The sequence below is a fragment of the Microtus oregoni genome, unplaced genomic scaffold (assembly GCF_018167655.1).
Source record: "Microtus oregoni isolate MIOR12 unplaced genomic scaffold, Mior012 000026F_ref0000081, whole genome shotgun sequence".
Taxonomy (NCBI): Eukaryota; Metazoa; Chordata; class Mammalia; order Rodentia; family Cricetidae; genus Microtus; species Microtus oregoni.
The window spans coordinates 22,199,276-22,222,824 of NW_024543085.1; positions in this window are offsets into that span (position 1 = coordinate 22,199,276).

Sequence of the window (23,549 nt, forward strand, 5' to 3'; positions counted from 1 at the left end):
TAATGGCTATCTTAATTTGCCTTCTCCATCAATAGTTTATAAGAACTCCTTGCTATCTACATCCTTAAAAGAAGTGATTAACTTTATTCATTTGATGGAAAGGCAACTGGCAGATTGAGCAAAATGTAGATAATTTTTAGAAGAGCATCTTTCTGATATTTATTAATGTTTCCTGTTTTTCTTCCTTCTTCTGCCAATTTGTATGCTCTCTTCTGCAAAATATCTGTTTAGAATTATTGTCCTGCAGCTTATTATCTGCTAAGGTCTCCATCTCCAACATCTCCCTTCCTGGTATTCATTATCCTCTCTCAGATTCTGAGATAAATGCCTATAGATTCTTCAGGTCCTTAATGTAACATTCTCTTTCATATTTTTTTGCCCATGTTTTTAAAAATACACATATAGTACCAAAATCAATTTTCATTAGATGAAATTACAACTTACCACTATGTCATTCCATTCTTTATGATTGCTTGAATATTTGCTATAGATCATGTTCTTTTCTGTGTGTAAGTCTTTAGGTTTGATATACGTTTGGTTTTCATTTCTTATCTTGAAGTTAATGTTTATTACACATTGCTCATGTTTGCACATTCTAACTCCTATACTTGATCCAGGTTTTCTAAATATTGAATTTCTGTTTGATTTCTGTATCTTCTTCTAGGAAAATGTTTTAATACAAACAGTTTATCTTGAAGAAGGTGTCTTATAATTGTACTATAATTATATATAGTAATTAAACTGTTACATTTAATTTTAGAGTCTTTATTATATCATTAAAACAAATGAACTTGTTCATAAAATAGTTCAAATCCTTCACTGAAAACATTGCACAACATGATTTTGCTTCTTATGTGTAATTGTTCCTGCTTTTGATGGCTTGTGAACTTTATTGCACATAATTTTTCATTGTGAATGACTTAGAAACTTCATCAAACAAAATCTCAGTAAAATCATGTATTTGTTTCTCAAATCCATGTCATCATCTAACTTTGCAAGAAATCCCACCATAATTGTTCACAGTTCATTATTTTCTTAGAAAGAAGAAATATGTGTGAATCTGGGTTGTTTTGTATCTACTTTTCCCATTTGTACACTTTGTTGAAGGTATTTTTTTCCAATGTTCATTATCAACTCTCCAGTTCATTTCCATTTTGACACTAATTAAAAAACGATTTATCTCTTGTTTGCTTCTCTTCAGCCAAGTAGTTAAATAGATGAGTTGCAATTTCACAACCCAGAAATGTGCCTTTCAGGGATGTAATTTCTCTTAAATTTAAGTCAAATTTAAATGAAGCCTGGATTATTTTTTTTTTATTTTAAACAGGCTGCTAAAAGGCCTATTAAAGTGACCTTTTAACTGAAACTAATAGCTACCTTTTCAACAAGTAAAGAAAATGCAAGTCTAACAAGTTGGGTTTTATTAAAAGAAATGGGGTCATCCTCTCAATTGCTGGAAAATGAAAAAAAAAGCCTTTAAAAAATCAGGAAAAAGATTCAAAAATTTGAGGAAATCAATAAATATTTTAAATAATATCAAGAAACAATGAAAAACAAATATTTGACAGAAATGAATAAAATATTCAAGAACTAAAAATGGAAATAGAAACAATAAAGAAAACACAAATTGAAAGAATACTGGAAATGGAAAATCTTGGTAAGTAAATAGGAATCAAAGATGCAAGCACTACCAATGGAATATAAGAGATGGAAATAAGAATCTCAAGTATTGAAGGCATGATAGAAGAAACAGATACATCAAAAATGATAAATCTAAAAAAAATCATGATGAAAACATCTAGCTTTAGGCAATCTGGAACATTATGGAAAGACCAAACCTAAGAATAATAGAAATGGGAGAACAAGATTCCCAGCTCAAAGACTCAGATAATTTTTTTAACAAAATTGTAGAAGAAAAAATTTTCAGTCTAAAGAAGGACCTATCTATAAAGGTACAAGAAGCTTATAGAACATCAAATAGATTGGGCTAGAAAGCCTTCATTATATAATAATCAGAATCCTAAACACACAAACAAAGAAAGATTATCGATAGCTGCAAAAGAAAAAAATCAAGTCATACATAAAGACAGATCTCTAACACCCAATTTCTCAATGGAGACTTGAAATTCAAAAATGTCCTGACCAGATTGCTGCAGACAATAAGGGACAACAGATTCCAGCTGAAACTATTATATATATCAAAACTTTCAATCACTATAGATGGGGGCAACACAAAGTAGCACACAAATTTGACATAAAGTCAAATTTAAGCAATAGCTATCCACAAATCCAGGCCTAAAGAAGCTCTGAGAATGAAATGTCCAAATTAAAGAAGTTTACGGCACCCATGAAAACATAGGCAATAATTTTTTCTCAGCATGATTCAAATCAGGGAAACACACTCACACACACACAAATGCACAAAATCACCATCACCAACCTACCACAAGTAACAGAAAGTAGCAATCATTGGTTATTGATATCTCTCAATATCAATGAAAACAATTCCTCAATAAAAGACATAAACTAATAAACTAAGAGTAGCTGCAAAAACAACATCCATCCTTCCGCTGCATACAAGAAATACACTTCAATATCAAAGATAGACATCACCACAGAGTACAGGATAGAAAAAAGATTTTCCCTGCAAATGACTCTAAGAAGCTAACTATTACAAAAATTATAATATTTACCAGAACACACTTCATAACAAAAGAGATGAGGAAGGATACTTAATACTCATCAAAGAAAACATCCACCAAGATGATGGCCCAGTGCTCAATATCTATGGCCAAACACAAAAGTATTCACATTTGTAAATGAAACACTACTAAAACACTACTAAATCACACACTGACCCTTACACATTGATAGTGGGTAGCTTTAATACTCCATTCTCACCAATGGACAGATCATATAAACAAAAACTAAAGAGAGAAATATAGAAGTACCAGATATTATGACTCAAATCGACCTAACAGATATCTTCAGAACATTTAACCCAAACACAAAAAAATACACTATCTTCTCAAGACATCATGGAATATTCTCTATAATTAATAACATATTTGGTCACAAAGCAAGAGTCAACAGATTCAACATTGCTTGTGATATGTCAGCCATGTTATGAGAATGGATTATGGCAGATACCCAAAGATAGAATTACTTGGAGAAGTACATGGCATAAGGTGAAGAGGAAAGCTTAAGATAGACAGCATAAAAGAAGACTGTGGAACCTTGGGTACAACAGAAACACAAGCATCTAGGATTCCCCAGGATAGGAACAACTGGAGAACCACAATAAATGGTCTGCCCATGCATGCTTAAACATTGCTAGGGCATAAATGAATGAATAAATGAATGAATAAACAAATGAATGAATGATGCTAGTGTAGCCTAAACCAAATAAGTGAAAGATTTGTGTGACAAGAATTTTAAGTCCTTGAAGAAAGAAATTGGAGAAGATATCAGAAGATGGAAAGATCTCCCATGGTCATGGATTAATAGGGTTAATATAGTAAAAATGGCTACTTTATCAAAAGAAACCTAAATATTCAAAGCAATCCCTGCCAAAATCCTAACATAATTTTTTACAGACCTTGACAGAACAATACTCAACCTCATATGGAAAAACAAAACACTCACTCAAGATAGCTAAAACAATCCTGTTTACCATGAAAGAATTCTGGAGGTATCACCATATCTGATTCAAGCACTGCTACACAGTTTTAGCAATAGAAGCCACATGGTATTTGCATAAATACAGACAGATGAATCAATAAAATCAAATGGAAGACCCAGATGCAAATCCACAGACCAATGGACACCTGATTTTTGACAAAAAAGAAAAAGATATAAAATGGAAAAAAGAAAACATCTTTAAAAAATGGTGCTGGGATAATTGGATGTTGGCATGTAGAAGAATGCATATAGATCTGTGTCTATCACCCTGCATACAACTTAAATCTAAGTGGATTAGACACCTCAACATAAATCCAGATTATAGCAAACATGATAGAAAAGAAAGTGGGATATGACCTTGAATGCATTGGCACAGGAGAGAACTTCCTAAATAGAACACCAATAGCACAGTCACTAAGATCTAAAATTAATAAATAGTACCTCATGATACTGAAAGGCATCTATAAAGCAAAGGGACAAAACCGCAGCCTACAAAATGGGAAAAGATCTTCACCGACCCCATATCTGACAGATGGCTAATTTCAAAAATACATAAGAACTCAAGAAGCTAGACATAAAAAAAACAAATAGTCCAATTAAAGATGGTTAGTGATCTAAACAGAGAATTCTCAACAGAAGATCTCAAATGTCCAAAAGATACTTAAAGAAATGTTTGACATCCTAAGCCATAAGGGAAATACAAATCAAAATGGTTATAAGATTCCATCTTTTACCTGTCAGACAGGTTAAGATCAAAAACACAAAGTGGCAGCTCATGCTGAATTGTATGTGGAGAAGGTGACACGCCTGCATTTGCTGGTGGGAGTGCCAACCTGTACAGCCGCTTTAGAAATCAATATGCTTGTTTCTCAGAAAACTGGGATCAAATCTACCTCAAGGCACAGCTATACCACTTCTGGGCATATCCTGAAAGGGTGTTAAACCATAGAAGGACACTTGCCCAATTATGTTCATACTAGAGTTATTTGTTATATCCAGAACCTGGAAACAGCCTTGATTTCTCACAACCAACGAATGGATAAAGAAAATGTAGTATATTTGCACAATGGAATATCACTCCTTTGCTACATTCTGGGAAAGGTATGGAATGAGAAAAAAAGTCATCCTGAGTGTGGCAACCCAGATACAGAAAGACGAGCATGATATGTACTCACTTATAAGGGGATATTAGCTGTAAGGCAAAGGATAAATATGCTACAATCCACAGCCACAGAGAGGCTAAGTAACAAGCAAAGTTCAATGGGGAGAACACTGGCATCTCCCTGTCATAGTGAAACAGAAGATAGTTGATGAGTAGACTGGGGGGACTGTAGGGATGGAAACAAAAGGAATCTGGTGAGGTGATGCAGGGAGAGAATACTATTAAAGAAGAAAGGAAGCAGATAGTATTTGGGGATCAGGTAGAAACTTACTGCAAGAAAAATATCCTAGGAATCTTCAAGAATGAACCCTGCTAAGACTCCTAGCAATGGTGATACACAGACTGAACTTACCATCTCAGTGGGCAAAACTTCCAGTAGAGGTATTGGGAAACCATCCAAGCCACACAACCTTGGACTTACAATCTCTCCTGCTTATTGTATATACTGGGGTAAGTGTAGCACAGAGATTGTTGTAGTGACCAACCAATGACTGGTGTAGCCTAAGACACATGAGTGAGCCCAACCTGACATTTCCTGGAGTGCCAGGACCAATAGAATGGAATGTGACTGGAGAAAAAAGAATGTCAATGTAAGTATACCTAGCAATATTCTGCTATACTCACAGACTAGGGCCTAGCTCAATTGTCATCAAAGTGGCTTCGTCAAACAATTGATGGAAACAGATGCAGAGATTCACAGTTAAACTTTGAGCAAAGGTCAGGGAATTTTGTGGAAGATAGGGCAAAAGGATTGTAGGAGCCAGAGGAGTAAAGAACACTACAAGAAAACCCACAGAATCAACTAATTTGGATTCATAGGGGCTCACAAAGACTGAACTGATACCAAGGAGCCTTCATGGGACTGATCTAGGTCCACTGCATATATGTGACAGTTGTGTGGTTTGGCCTTCTTGTGAGATTCCTAACAGCGTGTGCTGGGGCTTTCTCTAACTCTTCTGCTGACATTTGCGACTCCATTCCTCATATTGGTTTGCCTTACCCAGCCTTCATACTAGAGGCAGTGCTTAGCCTACTACAACTTGCGAAGACATATGGTGTTATTATTTATGGAAGGTAGACCCTTCTCTGAATAGAAGGGAAAAAGAGTGAGTGGGAGGAGAGTGGAAAGGCAGGGGGGGTTCTGGGAGGAGAGGAGGAAGAAAAGACTGTAGTTGGAAGGTAAAGTAAATGCATAATTATTTTTAAAAAGAAATATAAACTTCTTGATTTTCCTTAAAAGTTAAAATTCTACCAAACTAGTGAGGAACACACCCCCATAGAGAAACAAACGAGGACTGAGGACTCCTTCCTTTCTTTTGTGGTTGTTGTACTTATCTCCTTCCTTTCTTTGTACCTGCCTTACTTCACTGAGCTACCTAGCCTGTTTGCTTAACACCCCAGTTCTGGATGAAGCCTAAAAAAAAAAATTTACTACCTGCTCCAGATGATTTAATTTTCTAGAACTCATATTATGTATTTGAGCTTTGGCCTGATGATATAGGCTCAGCAATACAGGTAGCTATAGTGTAGATCTCCCTTCCCAGTTTACTCTAGGCATATTTTGACCATTACTTTGGGCATCTTATTAGCATAGTGGTGAAAAGGATGAACTGGAATGAGGCAGGGCAATAGCAGAAGCACAAGCAGAGGCATGCAAACTCACAATAACTAAGTAAAACTGGCCAAGACAACCTGTCAGAGAACTAAAAGCATGGTACCTAATCACAGTTGCACCTAGCCAATCACAACACACCAGCAGTGACCGCCTGGGGTGAGGGGTGGGTGGGGAGACCAGAAACATTCCTGCAGCAGCTTAATTTCTGTAATCACGTAAACACTCCTGACATTTTCACAACAAAGAGCTTCTGTATTGGAAGCTCCTGGACTCTGTGCCCTTGACCTCCCATCTTCTCACCCCCTGACCCCCAGGAAGCAGGTACTGCTACAGGCAGCAGCAACAAACCATCAAAAAACTACACTGCAGAGCCAGACTGCCTGGACTTTAATCCCTGCCCTTGGGTCTCTTTCATGATACCTGAGGCTTTGGCCCTGCTGATTCAATATCCTCATCTGTAAGTGGATGTCATAGCATTCTTGTTTAAGATGTTTGTTAAAATAAGGGCTGGAGAGATGGCTCCGTGGTTAAGAACACTCCCTGCTCTTCTAAAGATCCTGAATACAATTCGGAGCAACCATAAGGTGACTCACAACCATCTGTAATAAGATCTGGTGCCCTCTTGAGGAAGAGACCTGGTTAGTCATTGTGTCCATCAACTTAGACTATGAAACCCAATATGGAGAAGTACCACAGAATCTTCATGTACAGGCTGCCCATGTGTGCTTCAGCATTGCCAGTGCATAAATTTCATTTATTCAATTGAATTCAATATATTTTTATGTGAAGTGTATAAGATAATGTTCAGAAGAGCAACATAGGGATATTTGTACCTGCTTTTACATTTTCTATCTTATGGATAACTAAACCTTGTAATGTGTCATATTTATGCCCTTTTTTTGGTTACTGGAATGTGTTATGCCAAAGAGTACATAACATAAATACAGTTAATTTGTAAATAATATATACACCTTGTCCAGCTTCCATCTTAAAAAAAAGAAAGAAAATGTGTCAGGGTCCAGTCTCAGCCTGATTCACATGTTCCAGGGTAGGAGCATGAGGATTAGAATTATTAAGCAAAAGGAACAGAGATGTGAGAGAAATAAAAGACAGAAACACAGAACAGAACGGGGAGGGAAATTCACTGAATACTGAAATTGCCCATGTTTATTTTCTATCTGCTTACATACCCCACTCCAAAGGGTGACAGGGGAAGCAACAGACTTCATTAACATGATCTAAGAAATAAATAGAGCATCCTCGGTCAAACACTCTGTTGTTGGAACAGGACATGTAATGACCACACCCTAAGACCAAGTATCCTGCAAGCAGCTACTCCTTGGAACTTCCTACCAATCTCCTTTGAAGAAGCAGAAATAGACTTGAATTCTCTGACCTTCAGTCAAGTTGGAGCAGAACCACCTATATACTCAAAATACCAATTAACCACACTGTAGATCAGGACTTCTTATTTGTAGACACACCTGTTGTCAACAACTTTGAGAGCCGAATAACCAGCTCAAGCTCTCTGAACTAGAGTCAAGGTGGGAAGAACTCACATCATGGGCACTGGCAAAAATGTCTTCTGCCTCACACAGATTATAGAACACATATAATTTGTGGGTCTAAATTCAAAGTCCAAGTAGAAAATTTCCCAAGGTCCTCTGAGGTGAATACGCTCTGAAATATTCCCGGTAAAAAAATATATCTTAGTATTCATGCTTGAATGTTTTCAGAAAAGGATCCCACGCCTAGGAATATAATTGTACTTTATTTGCCTTCTAGGATTGGGATGTGGCTGCAGAATGGGGCAAACAGATTCAACATAGCAGCCTTGGGAAAACAATGACCTCTGCATGTGCTATCCTGGGGAAAACAATGACTTCCACATGACCTATACTGTACCTCGTTCACAGATGGGTCAGACACCTTGACCCTAGGCAAAAGACAAGAACCCTTTGAAACCGACTGCCAGTCTCTGAATTTTGGCCATGAATCAACAATTAAACTCTAGGTCTTATTTTATACAAAATTTCTAAATTTGTAATACATCAAAGGATTAGATAAACCTTGCAAGTCTGCAAAAACATTTTGATGCATTCATTATTCAATGGAAATTAAAACTGTTCTTTTAGCTCAAATGCCTTATTAACTTTGTTTCCTCAGAAAGATTTTTAAGGCTCCTAAGTTAATAGATGGGTTTGAGAGCAGCCTAAGTATCACCTTGGGGATTTTAGCATCATTGTCACAGCAAGAAATGAAAAGTAGAGTGTTTAGTGAGGAGAGAGACTGTCGGATTGTCAACTCAGAAAGTGCTTCCTCTGCAATATCACTCTTGAAAGTTCCATTGCCAAATGGGTTTGAGGGAAAAAAATGTTTCTAAGAATGTGCTTTGTTCAATAAGCAAAAGCTACTTTCAATCAAAATCTGCTCTGAGAAATGTTGGTTTTTATCCCACTTCAAAGAGAACTTTTTATGTACCTTGCCTATTTGCATTTTAAGATACAAGAAGGAAAACAGCAGCAAACTGACAAGAGAGGTTTGAAGGAAATTGCAAACACAATGACATCTCCACTTACAGCTTTGAATGAGAAATTTTCAGTTTTAATTGTTTACTGTGGAATTTGAATCTTTATGCTTTTAATTTAGGGAGTTCCAGAATGAATTTAATACTGTATTTTAAAATTCAGTTTTAAGGGATAGCGTATAACATAAATTCTTATTGACATCACTTGTTGACACCCAATACTGATATGTTTTTAGAGTTCATTCCAAATATAGCATATACCTTTTATTCACTATACGACTTCATGTGAACTTGTATATTTCTTAAAAGATTGTTTCATTCTTAAAATCTATCCTTAATTGTATTTGTTCTTTGAATAGTTGTGTGTGTGTGTGTGTGTGTGTGTGTATAGAGAGAGAGAGAGAGACAGAGAGACAGAGAGAGACAGAGAGAGAGAGAGAGAGAGAGAGAGAGAGAGAGAGAGAGAGAGAGAGAATTATATGGACATGTCCCACCTTCCCACATTCCAACATTTTTCTGTCCTCCATTCCTTTGTATACCCACAAATCTCTTTCTCATATTCTTGTTTATTTGTTTAGTTTGGTGACCCACCATATTTAACCAGGGCCATCTCAGTGAACATGGGTTTAGAGAGATCCACGAGAGTCTGGTAGGTTCAGCTGTGATAGACTCAGAACTAAAGATAAAGAATCCACTTCTCCCCAAATCCATCAATAGCCAATAGTTTACTTCTTCCCAGATCCATGGCTTACTGTTTTTGTGACAAACCAAAGACAAAACAAAGGAAAATAGATGAACAAACACAATCTAAAATATTAACCCCTCAAAAAAACAAAAACATTGTCAGTCTTATCCAGGTCTAGTACAAGCAGCTGTGGATGGCTTTATTTTTTTTCTTTATGAAATTGCACTTTATTAATTACAATTGTGGTTTCAAACTTTAAGTTTCTGAAATCAAGATACAGATATAAGTGATATTCAACCATAAAGTCACCAAATAGAGCACAGATTTCCTGATCATCACCTCTGCTTCAAATGTGCCATGTGGTCTACCCAGAAGCCTGTTTCATACACAGCCTCGGGTGCCTTCTTCTGCATTCCTCACAAGTCTTCCAACTTTCTCTGGATGTCTCTATCCTCCATTGCAGGATAATTTTTTTTTTCTAATGCTGTGGGCAAATAATAACAGAAGAAGGGATACTTCCTGAGAAGAAGACACGTTGGAAGTTGTGCTTTCAGTTCATAATTATAGTGAGTGTGTCATATCTACAGAATGATATTTCACAAATACCCCATTCTTCAGATTCTACATTCTGCCCACCATGTTCCCCAGTGCATACCAAGCTTTAGAGATGGTAGTTTAAATATCTTGTTTTGAGATACTAGTTTAATATTTGAGGAAATTTTATTTTTTATTTTTATACATTTATAACTAACATGGATTTATATCACTTTCCCATTAATTTTTCTCCCTCTGTCCCATCCCTGGTACTCCTACTCTTCCTCCAGCCACTGCCATTATCTTCCACTCTCAAATTGATCACTTCTCTTTAAATTATTATGGATACACACACACACGTGTCTGTATATATAAATTAGTATAAATCCAACATGCCAAGTCTGTTCTTATTTGTTGTTGTTGGTGTGTGTGTGTGTGTGTGTGTGTGTGTGTGTGTGTGCTTTCCTGGATAAACACTTCATACTGAATGACTATTAAGACTGCTTCATCCCTGGAGCAGATAATTCTCCTTCTCCCAGTAGCAGTTAATTACCTATACTTCTTTGTCTAGGGCTGGGACTCTATGGAATTTTCCCTCTTCCAAATTAACATGTCTGTTGCTGTTGCTATTTTTCTAATCTTGTTTATGCAGACATTTCTAGGAGACACAATTTCATAGCAGACTTTGTGGTGTTCTGGCTTTTACAGTTTTCCCCAGTCTCTTCCGAGACAGTTTCTGAGACACAGATGCAGGGATGGTAATGTGCCTGTATTTATTGTGTCTGGGATTCTCGTCATCCATTAACTCTCTGCATTGTGTACAGTGGTAGTTTTCTTTAATGGTTTCCATTTTCTGTAAAGAATATCTAACTTCTCATTTTAAAGTATACTTTATAAAGTAGTATTTTTTCTTAAAAAACAGAATTATCAATCTAGTTCTTCATTTTGTTAATAATATAATATATATTTGTCCATCCCCTCAGTCCTACCGTGTTATTTAGTGAATGGCTCAATTTTTAAAAATGTACCTGTAGCCCAACTTATTCAAAGCAAATTTCATAAAATGAACAATGAGTTCCTGAATCTGATTATGAATTTAAAATATTTTATTTTATTATCTACACAAAACAGTAAATAAATATTGTAATATTCATCCTGTGTTTTCAATAAAAAATAAAATGGAAAATTCCCTACCTCATTATGTACATGCATTTTGATTTTAAGGAGTAAGGGTTTAGAGGGTAAAATAAATAGCCCCACAGGTATTGTTTAAATTCAAGGCATTGCTAAGATTGTTTTAAAGCAGAATAAAATATTTGGGAAACAGCTGGCAACATTCATGATTTAATGCTTATAGTGTTGAGAACAGTATATAATTACATCACTCCCCCTACTTTTTCTTTTCTCTCGCTAAACTTTTCCATATTCCCTTTATTGCTCTCTTTCAAATTCATGACTCATTTTTCATTAATTATTATTATATGGATATATGTATATATTTATACAATTCTAAATGCAACCAACTCAGTTTATTTTTATTTTATTTTATTTTTGATTTTTCGAGACAAGGTTTCTCCGCAGCTTTTGGTTCCTGTCCTGGATCTAGCTCTTGTAGACCAGGCTGGCCTCGAACTCACAGAGATCTGCCTGCCTCTGCCTCCCGAGTGCTGGGATTAAAGGCGTGAGCCACCACCACCCGGCTAACTCACTTTATTTAATGTTACTTATACACAAGATTTTTGGGCTGACTTTTGGTATTGTATAAGTATTTTCCTGACTCTTAGCATTATATAGTTTCCTGTATTTCTTTGCATAGGGTTGAAGACTTTGTCTTCTTCTGTCTACATTGGATTGCCTATTTTTGCTCTTGTTCAATTCATGTTTATGTAATACTGTTGTTAAGATTTTATGGATGTAGATCATGATTTTACTAGGAGATCAAGTCTTAAAGAAAACTCTCTGATCCTCTTACTCTTAAATTTTTCTTACTTCTCTCTCACAATATTGTTTTGTTGATACATCTGCTGAGAGTTAGTTCCACAACTCTATATCTCAATTGGTGGTGGTTCTCTCTAGTGGTCTCCTTTTGTGGCAAATAGAAGTTTTCTTGATAAGGGACAGTACCTATCTGGAGGATATAAGGACAAATTTTTTAAGTGTAGTGAAGGATAATGTTGCTTTATTTATTTAGTAAATTGGTGGATATAGATAATTCTCCAAGTTTTATCAACATCACTAAACAAGGGTAGTAGGCTTGGTCTCCAACTAGGAATGATTTTCTGTTCATTCACTAGGTTATTGGTACAATTACGGAAATTTTATTTAACCACCAAGGTACAAGTACCTTTACTGGACCCTTAGTGGTTATTGTGCTGTCCATGCTGTTACTGTGGTTCATAGGAGCTACCTAGGTAGGACAGTTGGTTTCTTTTCTCTTTTGAAAGCATATGCGGTACTTCTTAATACTAGGAAAGCTAATTCTCAGGAAGCAGGCTCTCAAGTAACTTCCATCTTAGAGGATTGTGGGCCTTATGTCTGAAGTATATGGTGTCTTCATCAATAGGAACTTATCTTCCACCTCAAAAGACTTCCAAGGGATATTACAATAGGTGTTGCATTTTGATTATACTGTCTGAAGTAGTGTCTGTCCTTCCTAACCTGCCTAAGGTACCTTCTGATTGGCTTAATCAAGAGCTGAATGGCCAATACCTATGTAGGAGAGAATAGGCAGGGCTTCTAGGTAGAGAGCTAAATACAAGGGAAGAATCTGAAAGGCATGGAATCGCCAACAAGACCCAGGGGAAAGAGGTATATGCTAATGAGGAGAGATCATGAGCCATGGTGCAGAATGTAGAATAACATAAGCAGGTTAACTTATGTTTTAAGAATTAGTTGGGAACTAGCTTAAGATAAGGTCAAGTTTACATACTTAATAACTATTAATTAGAAATTATTCAAGAGCTGGCAGTATAAAGAAATACCTATGACAAATAAGTTGTAATGTTTTAGTGGTCTTTTGGATAATCCTAACTAACAATTTCACAAAAGATTTCTCATGACTAGTGATGGATTTTGTTAGGTTGTCTTTGACTCTTTGAAGAAATATTGTAGCCCAGATAATGAACTTTCAATATATATATATATATATATATATTTTGTATATGTCTTTTAATATACAGATTTATGTGTAGTATAGGTATGAACACTAAGGAATTAAAAATCTTACACTGTAGTTATTGATTATAATATTGATTAGTACCTACTATTTTTTGTTTTATTTATACTTCATTCATAATATTTGTTGATGAATTTTTGGTAGCACCAAAACTATGGGAACAGCTAGAAAATTTCTCAATATTGTTTTTGCTGTGATCTAAGAAATCCCACATGGTTTTGTAGGCATGGATGCATTTTCACAAGTGTATTGGGTTAGTGAGGCTATGTGGGATCTACGTGAGTGAAAAAGGACCACCCTTACATTTTCTCACCTAACCTTGGAAAGAAATCCAAATACATGAAACTATGTTGCATAGGAGATACTAGATCTCAGAATTGTAATTTCAACCTCAGAGTGCATTCTTTTTGTTAAACAACACTGTGTACCTCAAATAAAAAAAAAACTATGAGCTATGGAAAGCATTTGAGCCCCCAATTAAGAGTCCTGACTTAATTATGTTGTGAATATGAAAAGAGAAGAAGAAACATCTTAGATCACTTCAAAACTGAGATATTATTAGACTTGTATGTCCTAAACTAGAAAAAAAATTAACAAGGAGAATGTATGAGACACTATATATTTCTCCATTATTACACATTAGTTTGCTTTCACAAGCAATTTCATTAAATATCTCTCTGTCATCCACTTCTGAGATTTTAATGTGCCTTCCAAAATGATAGTATACTTTCATTTGTGTATATGGATAAAGTATTGTTTGAGAATGATTTAAAGTTTATTCCAAGTATAATAATAATTGTGCCTTCAATTTTAATATCTCACATATGGATAGTTTAAGTTTATGTATTCAAAATGTAGAATATTCTGCATTCCTCAAAATGTATGTAGTTTCTGTTGATTTATTTAGGCTATGTTGAGATTTATTTAGTGTTTTATAATTGTTTACATGTAGTGGAAATACTTTTTTCTTTTCCCTCAATTTTAAAATGGGAAAAGTGATGTAAGTAGAAAATATGATCACGAGCATCTCAGAGCATCACTCAGGGCTAGCAGAGCACAGGAAAGTTGGCCACACTGGGAACCTTAGACTGTGACTATGTTAAAAGAGGGAGGGATTGGTGTAATGAAGATTTAAAATGGTCACAAAGACGGTCCTTTGGGTTTTTTGACTAAATGTAGGAATTTAAGTTTCCCATCACACCCAGAGAGGGAGAAGGTAAAGGGCCAGGGTGAGAAAGACGTAGGGTTGGGGAGAGATTGTCATTAGAAAATTTGAATGTTAGGTCAAAGGCTCTGCAATGATCACACAGAAACTGTAAAGTAACCAGGTGCTGGACGAAAATAATCAAGGAACACAGAAACACGCAGATTTAGATGCCCCGTGACAGAAGGAATATGAAAAGAACTAACTATATGTAGGGGTCAGAACAAAAAGAAAGCCTTTATGGATTTTGGCTTTGCCAACTGGACAAAAGACACTCCATTTTAACAACACTGGGTACACTGGGTAAGACAGAAATAGAGGAATAGAAAACAACTGTTCCTCTAATCCTGTTCCATTTTGATGCATATTTTCTATGCATTTTATGGTATGTAGAAGTAGAAAGTTTCAAAAATATACAAAATGCAGTGTTTCTTTGACCTTGTTCTTGAAGAAATTTATTTTGAAAAGCTACTACCCTATTGAGGACAGCAGGGGTCATATCAGTCTAACTTGTGAGTTCAGTACTCACGCTTGAGCTGTGTGGCATCACTGACAGTAAATGGAAGATATTGGCAGATCTCGATGCGGCTTTGGAAGGGACTCTGTTGTGTGTCTGATGACCCCACAGATGGACACACTTCTGACATTTTTTTTTCTCACCTGCAGCAACTATGAATAAGAACTTATCTTTTTTCCTTCCAACCAGAAAGAAGAATGAATTTGGGTCCAGATGAGCGCCTTCTCATGGAGAATGAAAAGCTTTCCATTCTTAAACACTGATGTCTGCTCAGGAGTAGTCTATTTTAAGTGCAATGTTAAGTTGAGACAGTGTTTCATCTGACCAGTGTGTAGCCCTGAAATTATAAAGTCATTGGTGGTAGTCTGACACAGCTTTCACTGCATGTTTAACTTGATCAATTGTTGGATCAGGATAACAAGAAACCTATATTTTAAACATCTTTATCATCTCACCTCATTAAGAAATGGGACCTTTTCAGTAAAAAGAAGGAGTTTAATGCATTTTTTTTCTTTTTTTTTTATTGAGAAAAGGAAAAAAAAAGTATCCGCCTCCTCCCAGCCTCCCATTTCCCTCCCCCTCCTCCCACCCTTCTTCCCCTTCCCCAAATTCCTCTCCCCCTCCCTCTCCAGTCCATAGAGCAGTCAGGGTTCCCTGCCCTGTGGAAAGTCCAAGGTCCTCCCCGCTCCGTCCAGGTCTAGAAAGGTGAACATCCAAACTGGCTAGGCTCCCACAAAGCCAGAACATGAAGTAGGGTCAAAACCCCGTGCCATTGTCCTTGGCTTCTCAGCAGCCCTCATTGTTCTCCATGTTCAGAGAGTCCGGTTTTATCCCATGCTTTTTCAGTCACAGTCCAGCTGGCCTTGGTGAGCTCCCACTAGATCAGCCCTCTTGTCTCAGTGGGTGGGTGCGACCCTCGTAGTCCCGACTTCCTTGCTCATCTTCTCCCTCCTTCCGCTCCTCATGCATTTTTAAAGGACAGTGGGAGCAACACTGTAGATTCTGAGGCTCAGTTTATTGAGAATGTATTTAGTTCCATGGTCTAGTACAGTTTGCTATTCTCTGTGCAACGGATTGGGAAATAGATGGAAGAGCCAACATACAGGAAGACACCATGAACTGCTTGAAAACCAGAGTGGATGCATTTTGCAAAATAACAGGTATCCAGATGTCAATGATTTAAGCTTCATTCAAAATTAAAGGTAGCATAAAATTTCTGCAACATATAAGTAGATCATAAATGGGTGAGTAACTTAATTATCACCTTTCTATTCTTATTTATCAAATTCTGTATCCTGTGTGAATTATCCGTCTTCCTTAATATTATGGGCAAAAACTTGAAAGGAAACAAGTCAAGGAAGGTGGGGCTTATTGTGGCATGCAGTTTAAGGAAATACAGTTTATTTAACAGGAAAGATGTGGAAGAAGGAACTTGCAAACACACTGCCTCTCCAATCAGAAAACTGAAGGATGAATGTTGGTACTCAGTTCAATTTTTCCTCATATTTACTTACAATTATTTTGTTCTATACATATATGTTGGTTATGTGTATTCTTGTTTACATATGTGTTGGAGCAGTTATGTGTTGGTGCAGATGTCTGTTTGGATGGTTGTATATGTATATGTGTTAGTGTATTAGTGCGTTGTACTAAAGTCAACTATTGGTGTGAGATTTTAACACAAATTCACTTGGGTTTTCAAGACAGAGTATTTCACTGAGTCCTAGGGTTCAGTTTGGTTGGACAGTGCCTGTACTGGACTGGACTTCAGTAGCTTAGGCCAGTGCTTTACCATAGATCTCTATATCTGCTTCTAACAGTTGCTTGATAAAAGTTCTATGATGACAATTAAGGTAGTATCAATCTGATTACAGGGGAAGGCCAGTTTAGGTGTCCTCTCCATTGTTGCTTAGAGTATTAGATGGGGTCTTCCTTGTGGATTTTTAGGAATTTCCCTATAACCGTGTTTCTTGCTAGCCTTTTAATGGCTCCGTAAATCAAGATATCTCTTTCCTTTCTCTCCTTCACTGTCCTTACCCCCTCTTGAGAATCCCATTTACTCATGTTTTCCTCCTCTTTCCCCTTCTCCTCTTCCCTCTCATCTTCCACCATCCCTTCTTTTCCAATTTTAACAGATCTTAACTATTTCCCCTTTTCAGGGGGATCAATATATGTCTCTCTTAGGGTTCTCCTTGTTACCTACCTTCTCAGGAATCATGGACTATAGGCTGGTCATCTTTTGCTTTATATCTAATATCTACTAATAAATGAGTGCATACCATGTTTGTCTTTCTGGGTCTGGGTTACCTCACTCAGGATGGTTTTTCCTAGTTCCATCCATTTGAATGCAAATTTCAATATGTTATTTTTTTACCACTGAGTAATATTCCCCTGTGTAAATGTACCATATTTTCTTTATTCATCCTTCTTTTGAACAGCAACGAGGTTATTTCCGTGTTCTGGCTATTACAAATAATGCTGCTATGAACAGTTGAGTGAATGTCCTTGTGATATGAGTGCTGTCTTTGAGTATATGCCCACTGAATGGAGGTGACAGTTATGAGGCTTAAGCAGTCTGAGGATCCACTTCCAGTGGAACCAGGTTTACCTCAGTGCTTGAACTGGCATCTTGGAGCATATTCTCTTTGAAGGAATACCATGATTAGCCTGGATAGAGGGGGGAAAAGCCTTGGTCTTGTCTCTAAATGAAATATCAGACTTTGTTGACACCCCATGGGAAGCCTTACCCTTTCTGAGGAGTGGATGGGAGCTGGGATGGGGGGAATGGTGGGGTGGGAGGAAAGGATATTGTGGGAACAGGGATAGCTATGTAAAATGAGAAAATATTGCATTAAAAATCTTAATATACAAAAAGGAAAAAAGACACTACACAAATTACACAGATGTTTTCTACAACTATTGTCTGTGAAGTATGCACTGCATATAAAGTAATAATATTGACAAATTATTGTGAGAGTACTGGAGTTCTGTTTAATTACCTACATTCTATATTGCAATGCATATTTGTTATGTTTTTTAAAATTGTATCTTCACTTTTAATGCCTTTTGACCAAGGCATTGTAAGACAGATAATCAAACTAACAAAGACAACTGCTGACTATAGCATTTACATTCTAATATAAAATTGCTTTAAGAAGAAAACATTTTTTATTTGTTGCCACCTTGCCTCATATAAATTTGTATTTGTACAGTAAGTAGTTCAAATATCCTTTCAAATTAAAGATATAATTTTTCTTTGAAGAAAAGGAGAAAAAAAAAGGTTCTTCAGAATGAAGTAGGTAAAAACACATAAGGTACTTCTGTGTTTTTGTTTAGGATTTTGTTAAAATCCCAACATATATTAATTTCGGAGTGTTTTTAGAAAGGTTAATTCTGTGTTCAACTAGCCACTTCGTTTACATAAGTAATGAAACTTAATTGTAAGTTCTGTAACTCAGAGGCTGTGGGCTGTTACCAATGGAATGGGAATTAAAACAGCTAAGATGGTTGTGCTAACTCAGTTTGATTAGCACCATGCTCAAATCAACTTATGCAATCAGGCAGAAGAACGAACTGTAATTTAGGTATAATTGCTTCACTAAAGCTTCTACTAGACTCCCGACTTTTATTTTATGGCAATTATGCAATTTTCATTAAGTTGAAATATAAGAGTCTGTGTTGTTTAATAATATTAATATCCAAAGTTCAATAATCAGTTCTGTGTACATCTTTATACTAAAAAAAACAAAGAAGATTCAAGAGAAGTGTGTAGATGGACTGGAAAGATTGCTCAATGATTATGAGTACTGACTACTCTTCCAGAGGACCCACCCAGGTTCAATTTCCAGCACCAGCATGGAAGTTCACAACAGTCAATAACTCTACTACCAGAGGGGCTGACATAAATGCAGGTAAATCCTGTGCACACAAAATATACAACAATTTTAAGAAAGAAAAGTGTGTAGAAAATATCGAATTGAGAGTCTTTCACTGGGGCTTTTGGCATCTTGAAAATAAGAAAGTCAGATCTCACAAAGTACACGAGAAATCCAACATTACTACGGTATCAGAAGTTGCTATATCCCTATTCATCCTATGTCATTTAAGTGCTATGTCATCAGTAATATTTCACCTCTGTATGTTTCACTCTGAAGTGACTTTTAGAAATATTTTTGAATAATGAAATGTTCTCATGCATATATCGCATAGTTTGCTAATAAAGTAAAATATATTAAAATCTATTTAAAATGACAAGAGGGCTTGATTTTACCTCATCATGTGCACTTTAGGAAATTGTTCTTTGGGGTATATTGATAAACTATCTTATAATGGCACAGACAATTCTTCCATAATTAATATGCTGGTGCATAGATTTAATAGATTGTAAATATGGAAAACTCAAATAAGAAAGTTAATAATTTTTATCTAAAATATAAACAAATATGAATTAATTTGAGTAATGGTTCAGATTTTACGAACTGCCCACACACTTAATTCTAGTTCGACATTCCTTTTTATGTAAGTAAAGAATACTGCACTTTGTGGAGATGTACCAATATTCTGTCAAAAATCTGGCAAGTCATGGGCATAAAGGCTTTGCAGAGTTGGCAATGAAAGAATATTGGGCTCAGAAAGTCTCCAGCTGGGCATTGAAGATCGTTGGAAACAACAAAATCAGGTCTTGGCCTGAGTTTATGATTGACAATACTACACCAAGAATCTAATTTTAACCTTATAAAGATACCTCTTACTTCTTAATTGAAATGTTCTCATTCTATACTGTGCAAGCTTGTCTGATCCTGAAAGACTTTTCCAAAATGTGTGTTTCAGTGAGCCTTGACTATCTTTCATCCAATTATTTAAACAAATAAAAATGATTTTAGATTGTCAGTTCTTGTTGCTATGATTTTCCAATGTCCTGTTATTTGTCTTTATTTCCTAACCTGCCCCAAAACATACACTTTAGATTCATTAAAAATCTGTACACTATCATTTGTACTGAATTTGTGCCATTTTAATTCTCATTTTTTCTGTTTTGAGTTTTGATTTATAAGTAAATCCATATATTTAAAGGGCAGAAAATGATGTTTTATTATATATATAAAATATTATATATGACAACACACATATTGAACTTTACATAATAAGGCAAGATAAGAATACATGAGATTACTCTTGCTAATTTCAAGAACATAATATATTATTCATGAGCTACTATTCTATATATTAAGACTTAGAAAAACTATTTATCTTCTGAGTAAAAATTGGTACCCTTTGACTAATTCCTCCCCCTTTTCCTGTCTTTCTAATTTTTGTCATCACCAATTACTCCATATTTCTATGAGTTTTATAATTTAGGTTACACATAGTGGTGAGAGTCTTCATTATCTGTCATTCTGTGTCAGGCTGATGAATTCCATTAGTATAATACTCTGTAATTTCATAAACGTTATGGCAAATAGCAGAATGCCCATTTTAAAAACTGAATCATAGTTTCCCTGTATATGTATAATGAATTTTAATTTTCTATTCACCTACCAATGAATATCCCACCTCCGTCTTAGTGATTATAAATTTTATAGGAATTAAAGATGGATTTGCTGTGATTTAAATGCACATAGTCTTCCAAAGCCCCATGTGATAGAAGCTCAATACTCACTGTGGTGGTGGAAGTGTTGTTAAAATTTAAAAGATGAGATCTACAGCCATGTGTTTTGGTCACCGATGATCCTGCACTAAGAATGGAGTTCTGGGTCCCCACAATGAACCTTCATAATAGAATGAAGTAATTTTTACAATTTGAGCCTGAGCGTACTCATGTCTCTGAGTTTACACTTTAGCTGTAACCTTCTACTCCTGCATAGGCTCTTGCTACTGCCATCCTTCATGCTGTTATTAAGCTAAGATGATCCTTACCACATCTGAGCTGAGATGACCTTCATGAACTGCTGATTCTGTAGCTAAGTAAAACTTTCCTCATCAGTGACCTGTGTCTGTTCTTTAAATATAATGAAAATAGTTTTTGAGACAATGATATGCTAGTAAAGTACATAGAAAAATCCTTTCCTATCCTTTTTAATATTTATTATGTTAAATGTAAGCAGGACTGATTATCCTATGAAAAGACTGATAGGTGAATGGATATATAAGACAACTATAAGATGCCTTCAAAAAATTCACATCAGCTTTAAAGACAAACATGATGCCCTAGTGATTTCCTATGAGTGCAGAAATACACACTGTCACTCTACAAATCTTAAGTTTGGGTGTCATCTGAAACATTATCCCAACCTGACGTTGTTACAAGCACAGTAATTATTTATCTGTGTTGACAGAGGTTTTTGTCCCACGCAGTCCTGTAGCCATTCAGAGGCCTACATTAATTATAAACTAGTTTGCCTGTTAGTTCAGGCTTTTTATTAATTAACTCTTACATCTCACATTAACCCCTAATTTTTGTCTGTGTTAGCCACATGGCTTGGTAGCTTGGTACCTTTTATCAGTGAAGCATTTTCATCTTGCATCTTCTGCATCTGGGTGATGACTGCAGACTGAGCCTTTCCTCTTCCCAATATTTTCCTATTCTGGTTGTCCCACCTATACTTCCTGCCTGGCTACTGGACAATTAACATTTTACTAAACCAATACAAGTGACAAATCTTTACAGGGTATTAGACCATTGTCCCATAGCATGACTGCAGCTTTCAATTCCTCAAATTGTAGAGATTTCTCTTCTTATCTTTGTCTAGGGAGGCTGCACTTCTAGCCATTCAGACATAGACATCTCTATGGAAGGAAGCAAGAACAAATTCACATGCATAGATACTGTATCCCAGATGAATTTCAGAAACATGCCCATCCCTGAAATCATCATACCCATGGCAGAGATACCCCAAAACCCAATATAGCTCTTCCCCTGTCTCAGATTTAGGATCAGTTGCACCACACAGATCAGGTCTAAGAACTGTCCTTACAAGCTTATATGAACTTAAGCAAAGATTCTATCTTCAATTTGTAGATCTCAAAAAAAGTCTTTAATTTTCAGGGCACATGGCAGTCAGGCTTTAGTATTTACTAGTAATGTGGGCTGGTACAATGAGGCACATATGCCTAAAAATTTAAAAATAAATGGATGTTTGTACCACTTTTAATTTCATTTTAATCCAATACTCACAATAATGGTAAAATAGTGAAGCATCTATCTAGTTGCTTAAGCCAATAAAGATAGTTTTTAGAAGTTTGTTCATTTTACCACTCTACTTTTCTAATCTGTTGTACCTACTTCACTTCTGACTAAAGATACAAAAATGTGTCAGCTTCCTTCTTTCTGTGTCTTCTCACCTTAGTTTCAAAGTTGCTTGTACCTTTCTGAGATTCGTTTTAAGTTATTGGTGTGGAATTACCACGTTTGATATCACCATACTGTAATTTTCCATAGTCATCTGTCTAATTCTGTCTCTGCATATCTAGGTGTGTGCTTATGTGTCTGCCTGTGTGTGTGTGTAGATGGGATAGTTTATAGCTTGTGGTAAAATTTATTTGTAAATACATGAATCAGTCTCATCTTTTCAACAACTATAAGGTTTGACTTCATTGATGCATCTTTGCTCATAGCCTTAGGTATATAGTTTCTAGTTCACCAACAGACCAAATGATTTTATATGCTTTGCATATATATTCAGAGGTGAAACTGCTACATCTTAGGTTATCCCTCTGTTTGATATTTTATGAAGCTCCTTTACTTTTCTTTCATATTTATTGTACACATCAGATAATAAAACTGTATTAGTACAAAGAATGACATTTCAAAGTCAGCCTCATGGCCACTGTTAAGACACTAGGAATATTTTTGGTCTAAAGTATCAGGATACTTTTGACCTTCATATGTCTGACTGTCCATGTGTGGCCCCAGATTTTGGAAATGTCTTTCATTATATATGTGAATTTTTTTCTTCATTTAAAATAGTGTTTAATTATTCATTAAGTTTCATAAAGTAAAGAGTAGCTTTTGATAATGTTATGTAAATCCTGTAGGCTTTTTTCTTTTTGTTGCTTTCCTTGTATTCAGTGTTTAGATGATTTAAGATCTACTGTTGGTGAGGTCTGTGATGCTTCTATTTGATAGAATTGATTGCTGTTGATAGGCACAGATGTCTTATTTAATTTTGCCACTGAGTTAATTAGTTAATTTTTTATTTTTGGTTTCTTTATCTTTATAAAGGAAAATATTTAAGTGGGTGGCTTACAGTTTTGAAGTTCAGTCCAGTATCATCATGGTGGGACATGACAGTGTACAGACAGATATGGTACTGGAGAAGGAGCTGAAAATTCTACATTTTGATTCACAAGCAACAGGATGTGAACTGAGTGTCATATTGGGAGAAGCTAGAGCAAAGGAGACCTCAAAGCCTACTGTCATGGTGACACATCTCCTCCAACAAAATTATCT